The sequence below is a fragment of the Rana temporaria genome, chromosome 13 (assembly GCF_905171775.1).
Source record: "Rana temporaria chromosome 13, aRanTem1.1, whole genome shotgun sequence".
NCBI classification, from domain to species: domain Eukaryota; kingdom Metazoa; phylum Chordata; class Amphibia; order Anura; family Ranidae; genus Rana; species Rana temporaria.
Window position 1 is genome coordinate 69917114 of NC_053501.1, and position 19965 is coordinate 69937078.

The 19965-nt window shown below is 44.0% G+C and overlaps 1 protein-coding gene across 1 annotated transcript in view; it reads right to left on the reverse strand.

Moving 5' to 3' along the window:
* The window catches only part of PLCB2 (phospholipase C beta 2), a 288051-nt gene that overhangs the window by 160108 nt on the left and 107978 nt on the right, over nucleotides 1–19965 (reverse strand). The window lies entirely within an intron of this gene.

The following is a 19965-nucleotide window of genomic DNA, read 5'->3' on the forward strand; positions in this document are numbered from 1 at the left end:
GGCATTAAGTGTATATATCCAGCGTGCTTCCGCTTGTAGCAGTCGTTTGTCAGCATCACCTCCTCTCTCATTGAGAGGAATATGTGCCAAGGCAAAGAAGCCTAACATTGCCTGGTTGTGGTTATGGAACAAGCCCATGTGGCGGCTAATGGGTGTTTCCATAAGTTTTTTCTTTACAGCTAAGACATGGTCTCTCATTCTACAAAAGAAATTGCGTTTAGTTTTACCTACATAGTAGGCACCGCAATTGCATTTCATTATATAGATAATGCCAATTGTTTGGCAGGTTGCACGGAACTTGGGTGAATATGTTTCGCCATTAGGTAGAGAAACACTTTCACCTGGCAGAATATATCGACAAAAATTGCATTTACCGCACGGGAAAGTTCCTGTCTTAGTTGGTTTGGGCACCATTTGTGTCGCATAGTGGCTGGTAACGGCTCTATCCCGAATTGAGGGAGAGCGTTTGAATGTTATCTCCGGTTTTAAATGGATGAATTTTTTAATTTTATCATCGGAGGTAAGGAGGTACCAGTATTTGCTGTAAATATTACGAATAGTTTGGTGCTGACGATTGAAGCGTGTAATCACCCTAGTAGTGTTGGCTTTAGAGACATTTTTAGATTTATAGATAAGATCGTTTCTGTCTAATCGACTGGCTTTATTGTAGGCACGGCGTAAGCAAGTCTTACTGTAGCCTCTCTCTTTGAGGCGGGCGTAAAGCTGTGCTGCTTCTTTTTTGTAATCTTCGTCGCGGGAGCAATTGCGCCTCAGTCTTAAATATTGACTGTATGGAATACTGTTGATTAGCGGACTGGGGTGCGAGCTGGAAGCATGCAGTAGGCTGTTGCCTGCTGTAGGTTTCCTGTAGAGTGTAGAACACAGGCTACCTTTATTATCGATAAAGAGTTCAACATCCAAAAAAGTTATATTTTTTTGGCTATAATTGTATGTAAATTTTAAATTGTAGTTGTTAATTTGTAGCCCCTCCAAAAACATCAGAAGCTCATCACGAGAGCCCCCCCAAACCATGAAAACATCGTCTATATAGCGATGCCATGTTAGCACGCTATCAGACGACGTGTTCCTGGATTCCTCATTGAAGAGGTCACGTTCCCACCCCCCCAGGTACAGGTTGGCGTAGGAGGGGGCACAGCCTGCCCCCATAGCTACGCCCTGTACCTGGAGGTAGTGGGAACGTTTGAACAGAAAGATGTTGTTCGTCAAAATAAATTCAAGCATTTCTATAATGAAATTGTTATATTTAGAGGTATTTTTGTCACGTTCATTAAGGAAGCTCCTAATGACTTGTGTCCCCAGCCCATGTGGGATAGAATTATATAATGCCTCTATGTCAATGGCAACTAGCCAGGCATCAGGTGGAATAGTAAGGCCATCAACAATCTTTAATAGTTCGATGGTATCTTTTACGTGAGAAAACAGGCTCTGAACATGAGGGTATTATACCCTCATGTTCAGAGCCTGTTTTCTCACGTAAAAGATACCATCGAACTATTAAAGATTGTTGATGGCCTTACTATTCCACCTGATGCCTGGCTAGTTGCCATTGACATAGAGGCATTATATAATTCTATCCCACATGGGCTGGGGACACAAGTCATTAGGAGCTTCCTTAATGAACGTGACAAAAATACCTCTAAATATAACAATTTCATTATAGAAATGCTTGAATTTATTTTGACGAACAACATCTTTCTGTTCAAACGTTCCCACTACCTCCAGGTACAGGGCGTAGCTATGGGGGCAGGCTGTGCCCCCTCCTACGCCAACCTGTACCTGGGGGGGTGGGAACGTGACCTCTTCAATGAGGAATCCAGGAACACGTCGTCTGATAGCGTGCTAACATGGCATCGCTATATAGACGATGTTTTCATGGTTTGGGGGGGCTCTCGTGATGAGCTTCTGATGTTTTTGGAGGGGCTACAAATTAACAACTACAATTTAAAATTTACATACAATTATAGCCAAAAAAATATAACTTTTTTGGATGTTGAACTCTTTATCGATAATAAAGGTAGCCTGTGTTCTACACTCTACAGGAAACCTACAGCAGGCAACAGCCTACTGCATGCTTCCAGCTCGCACCCCAGTCCGCTAATCAACAGTATTCCATACAGTCAATATTTAAGACTGAGGCGCAATTGCTCCCGCGACGAAGATTACAAAAAAGAAGCAGCACAGCTTTACGCCCGCCTCAAAGAGAGAGGCTACAGTAAGACTTGCTTACGCCGTGCCTACAATAAAGCCAGTCGATTAGACAGAAACGATCTTATCTATAAATCTAAAAATGTCTCTAAAGCCAACACTACTAGGGTGATTACACGCTTCAATCGTCAGCACCAAACTATTCGTAATATTTACAGCAAATACTGGTACCTCCTTACCTCCGATGATAAAATTAAAAAATTCATCCATTTAAAACCGGAGATAACATTCAAACGCTCTCCCTCAATTCGGGATAGAGCCGTTACCAGCCACTATGCGACACAAATGGTGCCCAAACCAACTAAGACAGGAACTTTCCCGTGCGGTAAATGCAATTTTTGTCGATATATTCTGCCAGGTGAAAGTGTTTCTCTACCTAATGGCGAAACATATTCACCCAAGTTCCGTGCAACCTGCCAAACAATTGGCATTATCTATATAATGAAATGCAATTGCGGTGCCTACTATGTAGGTAAAACTAAACGCAATTTCTTTTGTAGAATGAGAGACCATGTCTTAGCTGTAAAGAAAAAACTTATGGAAACACCCATTAGCCGCCACATGGGCTTGTTCCATAACCACAACCAGGCAATGTTAGGCTTCTTTGCCTTGGCACATATTCCTCTCAATGAGAGAGGAGGTGATGCTGACAAACGACTGCTACAAGCGGAAGCACGCTGGATATATACACTTAATGCCACTCAGCATCCAGGGTTAAATGAAAATATTAGCTATAAACCCTTTCTTTAATTTAATCCAGTGACCACAAGCTGGACATACCGGGGTGACTACATTGTTAATTTGAAGCTCTTCTATCTGAGCTGTTCTTCCATCTTTCATGGTCAGGCTTTACCAAATGGCTATCAGCCTTAATCCATCAAGGCCTATCAAGCAATCTTGTCCGAGTCCCTTGAGCACTAATACTTCCTGTTGATAGAAGGAGGTGGTGCAATTGGCGCCGTGTACTGTGTTTCCACACTTATACGAGCCCCATTATTGCGATACCCCACCACCCGACACTTGGGAGTATAGAACTTTATTGTGCAGCTTATATGACTGTAGGTATGCAACAACACTTTATAATTAACTTGATTTGTTTTTTGAATACCATTTTTTTCGGTTATACAGAAGAACATACTTTGATGTGACAACATTAATGTCAAATATTACTGTAATGGATTTCAAGTGGTTTTATGCTGTGACCTGTGGACTTTATCTACGGTTTTTCTTTCTTTTGTTTTTTCTGGGTCCACTGGGGGCCCTTCTTTTACATATTTATTTCATATTCCTTATTATCATTATATATTTTTACACTTTTTTATTTATTTTTTCCCTTTCTTTTTTTTTTTTTTTTTTCTTTTCTTTCTTTTCTTTCTTTTTTTTCTTATTATTATTTTTCTTATTATTATTATTATTTTTTCCATCCCCCTTTTTTTTTTTTTTTTTTTTTTTTTTCTTAATTTTGATTTTATAAATAATATTATATTCCTTTAATATTCTTTATAATTAATTAAACAATATTTTTTTCCCTTTTTTTTTCACCAATTCTTATTTCCCAATTATTATACTTACATTTACTTTTGCTTTCCCTCTTTTTCTTTTTCTCTTTTTTTTTTCCCCTTTTCTCTTCTTCCCCCTTTCCCCACATCTATTTTCACTTATTTGCCTGACACGGATTCAAACTTGTTTTGCATGCTCTCCTATCACCAGCATTGATCTCCTGCACTTTAGCACACTGCCGTTATCATCAGACATCTATTAGTATTGCTGCAAGCCATTTTGGGCGCTAGGGGGCACGCACCAGCTCAGTGTCACTGATCTGAACTCAAGCGGAGGCTTGAGTGTTAGTGCGCGTCCGCTTCTTCACGGCACCCATATGGTAGGCACTGATGCGTCATTTGTGACGCTGGTGCACTTTCCCAGGAGTTCCCCTTCCCCGCGCCGGCGCGTTAGATTCAGCATCTCCTAGAGGGATGCTTTTCTTCTGCGCAGACGCGGTCCCTGTGGTTCCTATGGGCAATCCCCATGACATCTGCCGTGATTACCACGCCCATCTTAGAGTGAGGAGCTGCCCCCTACTCAGCTGTGTATCATCTCACTCTGATTGAGGGCAGCTTATTAGTGAGCCGCACAGCTGATGTGTCAGCGTGAGCTCTGCCAGAGGAATCATTCCTTGGTATACAGAGGCAACAGCAGGTCATCTACCATTGTCTCATCATTATTTCATTATTTTCTTTCCTTCCAAGTTTAATTCATTATTCACAACAATCTGGATGTGATACTTTGTTGCCACTTGCAGACTTTGTGAAAATATACTTTTTACTCACTTATCTGTCAACAATGAGGAAATATATTTTTTCCTGGATTGACTTTCTTTCTTTTATTTTTCACTATTCAGTATCTGGACTATACAGTTCTCCTGGGCAATTTATCTGCCCTATTCTCGGCAGTTATTATTGCAACTAGAATCAGGTAAAACCATTACCATTATTCCTTTTAATTAGATTAGTATTTGCATTTTCTTTTTATGCTATACCCCTATTACTATGATAGGTATAACAACTATAAAGTTGAATTATTACACAAAAAATGCTACATTCTTCTAATTAATTTAGATTCGTTTGATACTTTGCAGCCTATATAGGCGTTTATATTTATATTAATATTTATATTAATATTATCTTTATTACTGCTGTCGTTTGCAGTTTTAATAATTAATTTTCAAACTAATCTGTCATTATACAATCTGATGATGTAGTGAATGACTTCCTATTTTGTGCAGTATAGTATTGACAGAAACCTCTTGGGATGAATTATATCCATCTCTTCTGAGACTACCTCATCATCAATCTTCCCATTCTTTCTATCATCATTTTAATCAGGTAATAATCATTAATTCTTTTACACATATTTCTCTACAGTTGTCTGTCCATCGCAATTTTTCTTCCTTTCTGGTTACCTTTTTTCTTTTTCCTTTTTTACTTGTTAAATTTCCAATATTCCTAATATTTTTATTCTGTACCTACAGTACCTGCTTGCCTCCGGCTCCTCTTCCTCTATAGGCTTGCATCCAGGCTCTGTGCATTGCACGGCGATCCTACCCGCATGCTTAAGAGGATCATTTCCTCTTTTTCCCATCCCTCCTTCCATCTATCTGGGATTTTCCATCTGGGACTTTGAGCCAATCACGGCCAATCATTCAGGTTTTTTTTAGTCCACTTTTACAGGTAAATATATTCTTTATAATTATTATTTATATTTTTTTCGTTAAAGTCCACAGCTACCACAGATACTCCATTAACTCGACCTTCGTTTATTTAAATCAAATACATTATCTTTATGTTCTATGGTAAACGATGATTGTGTTAAACTCTATGGTCAACCAGACACGTTTGTATGTACCGATATAATCAATTTATGTGACTATTTGTATATATTATGATTTATATGTTCCTGTTCATTGATATACTCTTTGTTTGCTCAGACTACTGCCCCCCATTGGTTCCTGACGAAGCCCCCTTGGGCGAAACTAGTAGAACCGTTACATGTGGGATGAAATGAAGATCACCTGCACCTATATGCACTTGAAGTATCATTTTACTTGATAGTCTGGAATTTGTCTAGTATGCATTCTATAGTATTCAATGTACAATATTTTTGCTTTTTTTCTTTTTTTCTTTTTCTATGTCTTTTTATAAAGAAAACCTTTTTACAAAATAAATATTTTTGATATTCATATCGGTGTTGTGGCTCTCATGACTGAGGTTTGACCAGGCCCACATATTTCTACAGAATTTTACTGTCGATGCTTTAACAAGAGTCCCCATATTTTTCCTGTATAAGGAAACCCCCATATATGGTTCCCCTTAATATCCATACCAGACCTGAAGGGTTGGCTACAGGCCTTCTGTATATATGCTGCGGTTATGGGGGAGCGCTTTCCTGGTAAATGTTCAGGGCTGTTTCAGCACCTGGACATAGTCACTGAGGCGTTCCGCCATTTCGGTGGCTCGGCGTGGTTCACCTACGATGAGAACTTCTGCCAAAAATTGGCGGTCCATCCTTCTCTGAACTGGGGGTCCAAAGATGTGGGCTTATGGCTCAACTTGATGCTGCCAAAGCCACAGTATACCCCCCGGCCCCAGCCTACCGGGCAAGGCTCATTTCGGAAAGGGCTTTGCTTCGCCTTTAACGAAGGTCAATGCAAATTTCTTTCAAACTGCAGGTTTAAGCACGAGTGCTCTTACTGCAGTGGCATCCATGCGGCGAGCAGATGCTTTCGCAAGGCTGCCGCGGGAACTTTTCTGCCACCCGGCACACTTGGGAAAGGCCCAGACGCCGGTGAGTTTGGGAAAAATGCGCCAGTGGCTAGAGCGCTATCCCGACCGCAGGATGGCAGCCCTGCTAACTAAGGGCTTTGCTGAGGGTTTTTTGGTACCCGCCTTCATGGGCCCGGGTTGCACTAGAGTTGAAAATTTGTTGTCAGCTACCCTTCATGCTAACGTAGTCAAAGAGAAAATTGATAAATAGCTACGGGAGGGCAGAATTGCCGGCCCCTTTCCCTCTCCCCCCTTTTTGGATTTCAGAGTATCCCCCTTAGGCATAGTACCCAAGAAAGAGGCCGGCAGTTTTAGAATGATACATCACCTCTCATACCCACCGGATGCTTCTTTGAATGACGAGGTCGCGGAAGTTAACGCACCAGTATGTTATTCGTCCTTTGACGAAGCTCTGGCTTTGCTAAGACAGGCAGGCCAGGAGTCCCTTCTCGCCAAAGCCGACATAAAGTCGGCATTCCGCCTCCTCCCAGTGCACCCGCAAGGGTTCAACTCCCTGGGTTTTTATTTCATGGGGCAGTTCTACTTCGATAAGTGCATGCCCATGGGGTTTTTTCTCTTGTGTTATTATTTTGAAGCCTTTTCATCTTTTTTACATTGGGTGGTGTCAAGGGTTGTACCCCAGGCTCTCATCTTGCACTACCTGGATGACTTTTTGTTTATTGGACCAGCGGGATCGTCGGTATGCATGGAGTCCCTCCAGGCCTTTTCGGATATCTGTGTGGAGTTTGGTGTCCCGCTTGCACACGAAAAGACGGTTCTACCCACAACCTCTATCGAGTTCTTGGGTATTACCATCGACGCTCGGAGGATGGAATTTAGGTTACCCGAGCATAAGGTGCAGAGGATGTCCTTGCTAATTACAGATTTCCTGGCTAGAAAGAAAGTTCTCCTGAAAGAAGCCCAGTCGCTACTGGGGCTGTTCGCTTTCGCGGCTAGGATTATCCCCATGGCGAGGGTTTTTTCGCTGAGATTCTCGCTGGCCCTGCGAGGTTTCAAAAGCCCTTATTCGTGCGAATCTCGAAAGGCATCAGGGAAGATTTACAAATCTGGGACGCTTTTCTGACCAACTTCAACGGGTCATCGGCTTGGCAGGCGGATTTTATAGGGAGCTCCCATTTAGAATTCTTCTCGGACGCGTCGGGTTCATTTGGATTCGGGGCTTTTCTAAAAGGGCGTTGGTGTTCTAGCGCATGGCACGCGGATTGGCAACAGAAGGAAATCCTTCAGAATCTGGTCCTTCTGGAGCTGTTCCCGGTCATCGTCGCCGTTGTGGTTTGGAAGGACTCCTTTATGAACCGTAGGATTTTAGTCCATACGGACAATAAAGGGGTTCTTTTTGCCATTAACACCCTGTCGTCAAAATCGGAACCTGTCTTTAGGCTGTTGCGTTTTTTAGTGTTACATTGCATGAGGTTTAACATCTGGCTTAAGGCTGAGCACATAGCGGGAAAGGTGAATAATATAGCTGACGCTTTATCTCGTTCACAGATCGAGAGGTTCCGAGAATTGGCCCCGTCAGCGGATCTTTACGGCACCCCTTGCCCAGATTTCCTCTGGGGCTTAATCTGGGAATGATCCTCAACAACCTCAAGGCCTCGGTTTCAGAAAAAACGTGGATGGACTATAGGCATTCTTGGAGCAGGTGGTGTTGTTTCTGTCAGGAAGGGGGTTTAGACCCCCTTTTTGTCAATTCCTACATTGCATTATCCTTTTTGTCTTCCCTTATCCAGTCTCAACTCAGTCTGTCTTCTATCAGCAGGATCCTCGCAGGGGCCTCTTTCTTTTTAAAGTTTTCGGGCCTTCCTGCTTTAAATTCATTTTTTCAAGTCTCGCAGGTTCTTAAAGGTCTTAAGAGAGCCAACCCGACGGTGGACAACAGGCGTCCGATATCTATCACGTTGTTAGGCGACCTTTTGGTAGTTTTACAGGAGGTTTGTTTCTCCAATTTTGAGTTTCTTCTTTTCAGAGCCGCATTCTCATGGCATTTTTGGGGCCCTTAGGCTGGGTGAATTCACTGCTGCAAATAAGAGGTCCCTGTCCTTTTTGCGTTTTTCACACGTTCGCATTGTAGGAGGTTTTCTCCATCTTTTTATGTGTAGATCCAAGACATCTCAGGATGGTCAGGGTAAGTAGTTTTGTTTGGCTAGCTCGCCAAACAAGGCTATCTTCCCCGTTTTTCACGTGTCAAATTATGTTTCGTCCAGGCCTCCGTCGAACGAATCATTCTTTATTCACAAAGATTTATCCTCCCTGACTAGATACCAGTTTTCATCCGTCTTGGCCGCCTGTCTGAAACGTCTGAATTTGTCTGGGTTTTGTTTCTCATCACATTCATTCAGAATCGGGGCGGCCACCGCGGCTGATGCTCTGGGTTTGCCTGTTAGTAGGGTGAAGAGTATAGGTCGGTGGGATAGCGACAGGTATAAATTATATGTCCGTCCTAGTCTCTTGAACCATTAAATTTTGTCTTTTCAGATCTCAACAAGACAGTCGTGTGGATTGTAGGCCACTCCTACATCTTCTGGACCGCCAGGCATGCTGGAGCCAGAACATATTCCACTTCTTTAGGTTTGAGTGCAGATTTTTTCATGATTTTTTGGTCAGGTGTTAGGGGTATGAGGTGGACCAATATGATAGAGCACCTGTCATATCTATCCAGTATTTGGCCTTCACCAAAAATCCCGACCTGGGTAAATCCAGAACCTGGGATTTATTATGCCAGATGAAAAGAGACTTACATGCTATATCCCTGATGTTTCCCGGGGTAGTGCTAGCTTATTCAGAAATGATCCCTAGGCTTATATGGTCCCCTCAGGGTAGCCTATTTTATGTGGACAAGATCCGCAGGCGCCTGAACAGAACACTGCATAGTTTTGTTTCCTCCATGGGGGGGGGGGGGGGGTGTCCCTTCGTCATTCAGAACTGGAAGGTTTTTTGCCAGGGCTATTTAGGAGAGATAAGGTTCATTTATCTTCAATAGGTTTAGACATCTTTAACATGGGCCTCCAGAGCCTTATCGAATCGGCCACAGTGGTGGGGGGGCCGCAGCCGGCAGCCCTGCTGCCGACTGGGGCCGGTGGGGAGTAGTCGTCCAGCTTCGGCTGGATGGACAGCATTCAAGTCATAATAGTTAGCCATGATGGCTTATTTATTTATTTAATTTATTTATTTGTAACCCCCCCCATCCTGGTGGTGACACCGTGGCCAATTTTATACCAAGTTAATAAAGGTGTTGGATCCTATTTGGGGTTTTTGTTATTATTAGGCTTGTACCATTGTGCTAGCCCATGAAAGGTCACAGCGCTGTGCTGGACCGACATGGGCTGGTGCAAGGGGAAGAGGTTTTTGTCTCCCTTCTCGTCTGCAGGTTCCCGCGGTTACAGGGGCGGGACCAGCCCGGATTGGTCGGAAGTGGCTAGGCAGCTGATTGGTCGGCGGCGCGAGCAGGAGCCGCGCGTACGAGGCTACATATAGGACCGCGTGAGGCGGCGCTCTCCCCTTCCGCAAGAGGCGCGGCAACGCCCACCCCCCCCTTTTTTATTTTCTCTACCTAAGTCACGATGTCACCTAAGTGGGGAGTAGTCGTCCAGCTTCGGCTGGATGGACAGCATTCAAGTCATAATAGTTAGCCATGATGGCTTATTTATTTATTTAATTTATTTATTTGTAACCCCCCCATCCTGGTGGTGACACTGTGGCCAATTTTATACCAAGTTAATAAAGGTGTTGGATCCTATTTGGTGTTTTTGTCATTATTAGGCTTGTACCATTGTGCTAGCCCATGTGGTACACCACATTTTTTTTAAAAGTTGCTCATCTTTCAAAGCGCTCGTTAACCATGTTATTCGTAAACCAATGTTCCACTGTACAAAGTAACATTGTTTATAAACATTGATCAGCCAAGAGATAGAGAGATACAAAGTAACATTGTTTATAAACATTGACCAGACAGGAGATACAGAGATACAAAGTATCACGGTTTATAGAATAAATGTTGACCAGACAGGAGGTATGCATTATACAGTAAAACCTTGGATTGCGAGCATAATTAGTTCCGGAAACATGCTTGTAATCCAAAGCACTAGTATATCAAAGCAAATTTCCCGATAAGAAATAATGGAAACTCGAATGATTCGTTCCACAACAATTTATTCATAAGTCCTTCAGTCTATAGTCCATGGGTCTTCAAAGCCCTCCAGTTGTTCAGGAACTACAATTCCCATCATGCCTAGTCATGTCTGTGAATGTCAGAGTTTTACAATGCCTCATGGGATGTGTAGTTTCGCAACAGCTGGAGGGACGTAATTTGAGGATCCCTACTATAGTCCATATAAAAAGATTGTAGCAATGTGATAGGTTGTGTAACCATAAAAGGTCCATCCACAAATGGAAGTCTCCCCAAGGGGATTAGAAGCAAAATCCAGCAGGATTTACAGAGTATAAAAGAGAAGAGAGGCGCCTCTAAGTGTAGCAATATTTTGCTAAATGTTGTACCTTCATTACATGTATCAAGGGAGAAATACTACACAAGGTAGTGACAAGGCGGACTTTTTAAGGCAATCACAGGGACATAGGGATTTAGAAAAATATAAATTTAATTACAAAAAATACATACAATAAAATACATTGAAAAAATACAAAATATACATTCACAAGCAATATTTTCTTTCGTCTCGCCTACACGTTTCGCCTAGCGGCTTCTTCAGGACGAGTTTGAGAGAGAGAGTTTGACAATAAAGTATTTTTAAAGTAATTTCATAAATCAGATAGATTGCTAGCCATCCAAGTGCACCGAGGACAAAATAGAGTCACAGATGTACAGGTGGTATATAGCTTGTGAGAAAGCTCAATGCAGCCCAATAGGAAAAGGAAGTTTCCTATAGTTGGCAACAGACCGTAGCATATCAAAAAATAAATATGGATAGATTCTGGAATAAAACAAGAACCAAAAAGGACCGGGACCAGTAAGGCAGGAAGCAGGGGGCAAAGCTAGGATGGAATTTAGATCCAAAAAGCAGGCACCCACGCTGCAATGTCCAATATAGGACAAGCCAAGGAGTTGGAAGCCTTAGTAGAGAAGGAATCTCGTGTGTCCCAGGGGGTAGCCTGTGCTGCAGGGGGGCGTGCAACACAGGCTACCCCCCGGGACACACGAGATTCCTGGTATGGCTAGGACATACATTTTTATATGCATACATTGTAGTATACAGTATAATTGTAATACCATAATGGCAAAGATCAGTTTGGCTAAACCAATATTTAAATGTTTTGAGTAAATGCTGGCAGGAAGAATCATCCATTGGATTCTTATATGTTTTCAACCTCCCAGTAGAAGTATGTTAAATGATGTTGGTCTTCAGCACGAGGACATTGATGCCGCGTACACACAATCAGATTTTCCGTCGGAAAAAACCTTGGAAGAATTTTCCAACGGAATTCTGCTCAAGCTTGGCTTGCATACACATAGTCACACAAAAGTTCCCTGAACTTTCGACCCTCAAGAATGTTTTAGGATGGTGACCCCCTTGATAACTCACAGGTGGGGATCCAGCAGACTGTGTAAGTGATGAAGCAAAGGGCAGGAATGGCCCATAAGGCGAGTAAGCGGATGAAGTGTGATATTTGGCTCTGACCTGATTCCAGACTCCTAACATACTGTAGTACCCATCAAGCACATGACTTAATGCATGCATTTTAGAGTGCGTTGCTACAACACATAAGTATGAAGGTCTCTCCAGGAAAATAAATAGGGCACATTAGAAAAAACAACAATATTCACTACACTGGACATTATTTTACCAAAGTTCACCAAATGTAGAATGCAGTGATGTGATGCCAGTGAATGTTTATCCTGAATATCTGGAATCAGTCAGTCAGTCAGTGTCAGCTGACAGTGTCAGTGTCAGCGGTGGAGTAGGGCGCTTCGGACCTTCCGCTTACGAGCCTGCTCTCACCCAGACCTGGCAGTCAGATGCTAGGCAGACGCTAGGCAGACTCTCCAAGAAACAGCTCCCTGGAACCAGGAACCAGCACCTCTCTCTCCTCGAGGACTCCTCTTTTCTTCCGCAGGTAAGACCCTGCCTCTCAGGGCCTGACATCCTGGGGAACCACCGACGGCCGTCCTTATCAGGGCAGCCGTCTCACAGACCCCACACTGCGGCTCTCTGCACTATCCTTTCGCCGGCATCACCGCCCGCACGGCCACCCCTCGTTTGTGGTGGTCCCAAGGCACCCCCCCGGGTGTATTTTCGGCGTTGTTTGGCGTTTCTTCGCCCCCGCGCCAGCCTGCTTCTTTTCGCGGCCGCCGCACCTTAGGAAAGTCCGCAGCTTCAGCCGCGGCCTACCGGCGCGCCGTTCGTTTCTCCTTGCACTAATACTTCCAAAAGCACAGATTGCTCTGGATTTTCACCCCCACACCCCCTGATGCCCCCTGTTCAGCAACCTCATCGGTAAATTATTGTTTACCAAGCTGACAGCCCCCCCCCAGCCTGGGTCCTGTGCTTTGCCTGGCGGCCATTCTTTGGTGCACCCCAGCAGCAGTGACACCCAGCTTCCCCCCCCCCTTTTCCCCTCCATAGCCGTCAGTCTTTTGATCCAGGGTTTTGAGCCGATCGCCTTCTGGGATCAGGAAGGAATTTTTTTCCCTGCCGCAGCACATTGGCCAGCTGGCCCAGGGTTTTTTTGCCTTCCTCTGGACCAAAAACATAATTCCCCTTGAGCAAGGATTCTGTGAATCCTCTCTCACCCAACACCCGCACTCCCGCCCACGGTGACTGGCAACAATGGTTAAGTTGCGATACTCTGCGGAAACCATTTGGGGTCTGAGACAATTCGCAACTATATTACCTGCCGTCACCACAACAGCCTTAAAATCAGATCAACTTTTGAGATTCGATCATCGATCGATCATCAAAAATTTCAATCATTCAACACAGCTCAAGCACATATCATGTGCGTTGCTTAACACTAGATCGGCAGTTAAACACCGATCAGAAATCCATGATTTCTTACTACAAAACGATCTCGACTGCCTCTTTATTACAGAAAGTTGGCTGTCGGTCGATTGCAACACCATTCTCGGAGAACTGGTACCAGCAAACTACCGCATCTTAACGGAAAATAGAATAGGGCAAAGAGGAGGAGGCCTGGCGGTGATTCATAAGTCTCATATTGCAATCACCAAACCGGTCCTTCAAAATCCTCTACCCTTTATGGAAACCCTTACGCTTCAACTTCAATCTCACTCTCAGGAGACCGTTCACATTCTCCTCTGCTATAGGCCCCCTGGGCCCAAATCGCAGTTGATTCCAGCATTAACTGAGTTCTTATCCACTTACGCCCTTAACAGCAATCATCTTTTGCTGCTCGGGGATTTCAATCTGTGGGCCAACTCCTCACAGGATCCCATCGCGGAGGCCTGCATCAACCACCTGGAAGGGATAGGACTTCAGCAACTCATATGCGGACCCACGCATGCTTCAGGTCACACACTCGACCTAATTTTCAGACAAAATCTGAAAATAAACATTGTGGGCAATGAACCTTTGCCATGGACAGACCACCATGCAATAAGCTTCATAATTCCCAGAATTCCACTAGCTATGAAGGTTCCCAAGCCGGTTACAATACACTGGGCTAGATCTCAGAGAAGGCTCCACTCGGAACTTTTCAGATCCACCCTGGTAAACCGAATTGAGGGTATTCCGCCTCAGCTAGCAGCCTCAGATACACTGGATGCCATAAATACAGCTCTGCTACAGTCAGCCGACATAGCAGCACCAAAGCGCAAAGTCCGCGGCCGGGCAAAAAAGTCCAGCTGGTTCAATAACCAGCTGTCACTACTGAAGCAAGAGCGCAGAAGGGCGGAAGCCGCCTGGAAAAGAAGTCCTTCAGATGACCGCCTCAACTTCTACAAAGCAGTAACAACACGATATCACAAGGAAATTTTTAAAGCCAAAAAACTTTACTTTTCCATGGTGATTAACAGCGCAATGAATCGCCCACGCGAACTCTTCAGGATGGTCACCCAGACCATGAATCCGGGATGTCTTGAAGTCCCCACTTCAGACTCCCAAGAGTTCTGCAATGAACTATCGGATTTCTTCATCAACAAAATTGAAAAAATTCGGGTAAGTATTCGGCAAAACAATACTCCACTCAGTCCCCTCTTCAATCAAAACACCGACGGAACGCCTCTACAATCAACTAAGTTCACTTTGGAACCCATCTCCATCGATACCACCAAAAAATTCATTGGTGCGCTGCGGAACAGCACTGCACCCAACGACATCATTCCCACCAAGCTACTGAAGGAATGTGCCGACATCCTGGCGCCTCCAATCACTCAGCTTATAAATCAGTCATTCAAGGAAGGCATAGTGCCTTCCCTGCTGAAAGAGGGCACAATCCTGCCGATCTTGAAAAAACCTAATTTGGATCCTATGGACCCAACTCACCGCCGTCCCATCACAGGTCTAAATGCTCTGTCAAAGATAATGGAGAAAGTGGTGGTAAATCAGCTGCAACAGCATCTGGATACCCACAACCTACTTGATCCATTTCAGTCCGGGTTCCGCCCCGGACACGGGACAGAAACGGCCTTACTGAAAATATGGGACGATGCGCTCGAGGCCGCAGACGAAGGAGAGTCGTGTCTCCTGGTTCTGCTGGACCTAAGCGCAGCCTTTGACACAGTAGACCATAAATTGCTACTGAGACGACTCACAGAAGTCGCCGGAGTCACAGAAGACGCTTTACCATGGTTCTCCTCTTTTCTCGGAAACCGATCACAAACAGTGAAACTGGGATCTTTCACGTCAGAAAAACGCACGGTGCCTTGCGGGGTCCCCCAAGGATCCCCCCTATCACCGGTGCTGTTTAATATCTATCTTCGTCCTCTCTTTGATATTATCAGTAGCCAAGAACTACTTTATCACTCTTATGCAGACGACACGCAATTGTATTTTCGCATCTGCCACAAAAAGGATCATCATCTCAGATTAGAGAAATGTCTCTCTTCAATAGAAAACTGGATGACTAAGAGTTATCTCAAACTCAATAGCGCTAAAACAGAACTGTTCATCTTCGATGCCAGTCGGAAGAGACTACCAGCAACTAACTGGACATCATCGCCCATTCTGGGACAAATCATCGCCCCTAGCTCCAAAGTCAAAAGTCTAGGAGTCACGTTTGACACCTTCATGACTATGGACGCACAAATAGGGTCAGTAGTCAGCGGGTCGCACCATTTGATGCGCCTACTACGCAGACTCATTCCTTTTATCCCCAAAGAAGACGTAGCAGTCGTGGTGGGAACAATCGTGAATTCCAGACTGGACTATGCAAATGCCCTTTACCTCGGGCTCCCCAAGTACCAAATCGCTCGTCTTCAAGTCATACAGAATACGGCCGCAAGACTTGTGACTGGGAAAAAATCTTGGGAATCAATCTCACCTTCACTGAGATCCCTTCACTGGTTGCCAGTGAAAGACAGAATTGCATTCAAAGCACTCTGCCTGACACATAAGTGCATCCATGGGAAGGCTCCTAGATATCTATGCGACAAGATCAAACCGCACAATTGCAACCGCATTCTGCGTTCCACCGACCAAAAATTGGTCATGGTTCCTAAAACCAAATACAAATCTAAAGGAGAAAGAAGGTTTGCTTTCCAGGGCCCCAGGCTTTGGAATGCTTTACCAACCAGCATTCGGTTGGAGCAAAACCACCTGTCGTTCAGAAGGCAGATCAAGACCCTGCTTTTCTGATGGCATGAGACACAAACAGCCAGCGCCCAGAGGCGATTCAGTTCGCATGTGCCGCGCTATATAAAATTTTTCATTCATTCATTCATTCATTCATTCAATAATGTGTATTGTACAATAGTGGCATTTTTTTACTGAATGAGCACTGGTCCTAAGGTGACCATACACTATACAATCATTCATATTTATGTAGCGATACCCCCGAAAGGGGCTGCTTAAGTATGTTCAGTCCGTTACTCTGCCTCTCAACCCCAATAACAGCCTCAGCCCCCTCTGGCACACCTGTAGGGTGCCCATGTGTCCCGGGCACCTTCATTCCAGAACAATACAATGTCCTGGAATGAAATAGAGGACACAGCCACCCCTTACTAACTAATAACTACATGTAAGTCCCTCCTTACATCACAGGTGTTACCAGCGGAGTACTTCCTTACATCAGGTGTGCCTGCAGTGGAGTTTCCGACAAGATAGGTCGAGATAATCAAGGCAGAGGCGGAGCCGGCCGGGTGGCTACAATAGAAATTGAGCTGCAGCCCCTTTTCACAACAGGTCACAAACAGACCGGCATATGGCCAGTGCCGCAGCTCAATTTCTATTGTCAGTCACCCGGCCAGCTTTGCCTCTTGTTCTTGGTCTTTTTTAAAATGTCGGCCGTGGACCTCTAGCGGAGGCGGCGGGCAAAAAAGAATTTCCCGGGAAACACTAAAATCGGGTCACCTCACACTGGAACGATTCACTGTTGGTGTAGGTGAGCCTCGATATGCACCTGGGATCCCCCTCTCTCAGGCTGGATGTCCCGGTTGGAGGTGGAGACCAGTATCACGCAGAAAGATCATCTGAGAGACAGCACCTCTCCCTCAGGTCTGGTCTCTTTACTCCCTCATCGCTGACTGAACTTTTTCTCAGAACACTTTCCTGTTAGCAGATCATCCTGGGCTTTTTGTAGTTCCTTCCTGAATACCAGGCTATAGGGCCGCTTTGCAAGGGAACTGCATGTCCCAGAATTCATTGCAGCTGCTTCCTGCAGATTAGTACATTCTCTCTGATTAGCTGCTGTAACTGTGCCTTTAATCGGCTTATTTCTTCCTGCCAATAGGGGCACAAGTGAGGCTACTGAATGCACAGCTCTGTGTGTGTTAGCTCATATTACAACAAACTCAGTCATTGAACAGGGAGACGGAGGAAGGGGGGTTAAAATCCTCCTTGCAGCTGCTGGCAGGCAGCTCTCCCTAACTTAAGCTGGAAAGCCTGTGTACATTGTTTGGCGAGGTTGTGGGTTAAAGAGTGAGACACCCGCTACATTTAGTTCACATTTTTGTCTCAAAACCAATAACTAATAATCTTTGGTTTACAAATACTGATCCATTTCATAAATTTATTATAAATTTGGTTAATCAGTGGTTTCTTTAACTCTATTTTGCATACACTCTGCCTATTAGATTTAATAAATTACATTTAGGCTCCATTTACATCTGGCATTTTCGGATCTCTATTCTGCGTGCCAGTGGTGGCCCGTCCATACGGCGCCCCCTAATCCATGCGCCCAGCCCCTAATCTACATGCAGTGCACCAGATGTATTTATTTCAACAGGGTTTTTAAAAAAATGTTAAAGCACGTAATTAGAGCTTGAGGCTCATATTGGCGTTAAAAAAAGTGTGGGCTCGGGGCAGAGAGAGTTTTAGGTGCCATTGAAAATGAATGGCTCCAGAACATGCGCTTTGCGATTGCAATGTGATTTGAGATCGCAGGCAGAATCACAGCGATTCTGCCTGAAATGCCAAATGTGAATAGAGCCTTACATAATACCAACTGATTTATAAAGTTGTATAACATAACAATTTATATATTTTTATCAATAAAAATTAATGTACAAAGAAAAACTATGGTTCAAATAAAATACACTTGAACATCCTGAATTGTTTCATTTCAATACTGATGTTTAAGATAACAAGCATGACATTAGAGGTGGGGGTGTAAGATTTACAGCAGGTTATTCCAGAGACTTCCTCTGCCTGTCATGGTATGGTTATGTAATTCACAGCCACGGGACATATGTAGCTTATCTTTCCTATGCTCTTTATTAAACAATCATCCTTTGCACTGAAAAGCATAAGATAGATGGATTATATCATACTAGAAATAAAGCGGATCTACCGAGCATTAAAAATCTGCCATTAATACTGCAGCCTAAATATAAACTGAGCTACAGTTTTGCAAATACAGCATATGCATCCTCTATGTTCACTTGTTAGTCTTTTTTGTGCTGGTCAGCAAATACGCTCACAAATGATATCATAGAAATATACAAACACGGAAGAGTGATGGCAGAAAAATGACCAATTGGTCCATTGAGTCTGTATATACAGACATACCCCAGTTTTAACCACTTCGTTACCGGGCCTATTTTGGCACTTTTCTCCTTTATGTAAATATCACAATTTTTTTGCTGAAAACTTAATCAGAACCCCCAAACATTATATATTTCTTTTTAGCAGACATCCTAGGGAATAAAATGGCAGTCATTGCAACTTTTTTTCTCGCACGGTATTTGCGCACTAATTTTTCAAACACCTTTTTTTAGGGAAAAAAACAGTTTCATGAATTAAAAGATGACAAAACAGTAAAGTTAGCCCAATTTTTTTGTATAATGTTAAATACGATGTTACGCCGAGTAAATAGATACCTAACATGTCACGCTTTAAAATTAGACGACGCTTTATTTTTTTTACAGGTTACTATTTATGAGTTACAGAGGAGGTCTAGTGCTAGAATTGTTGCACACGCTCTAATGCACGCGATGATACCTCACATGTGGAGTTTGAACGGTGTTTACATATATGGGCGGGACTTGAATGCGCGTTCGCTTCTGCACGCGAGCGACCGGGACAGGGGCGTTTAAAAAAAAATTTTTTTTTTACTTCATTTTTTTTATTTTTACACTTTTTTTTACATTTTTTTTTATCACTTTTATTCCTATTACAATAAATGTAAACATCCCTTGTAATAGGAATCACTGTGACAGGTCCTCTTTATGGAGAGATGTGGGGTCAATAAGACCCCACATCTCTCCTACAGGCTTCCAAGCATGCCGACAACCGCGATAGCGGCTTTGTTTACTTTCGGGTACCAGGCGTGACGTCATAACGTCGCGCCCGGTCCTCTGACGGTCATAGAGATGACTGTGACCGTCTGGTCACCAGTCATCTCTATGCTTCACCAACGAGCGCCGGCCGATTCGCTCTCCAGGCCCCCGATGGCACCGGAGAGCCCGGAGAAGCACCGGATGGCGGCGGGAGGGGGGTCGTCCCCTTCCGCTGCCTAGAAGAACGATCGAGCCGCTTTGATCATTCTTCTGTTGCACAGAATCGCCAGCTGAAGACGGCGATATCTGAATGATGCCTGCAGCTGCAGGCATCATTCAGATATCACCGCACAAAGCCGAGGACGTCCTAGGACATCCTCGGGTCTGAAGTGGTTAAGTACACAATGGGGCTTATGTACTATCGCTGGAGAGTGCAAAATCAGGCTCACTTCTGCATAGAAATTAGACATGCGCATTTGTTTTCGTCCGAATTTCGGGTATTGTCGATATCGTTTTAACAAACGAAAATGAATGCGCAGAATCCAAAATCCG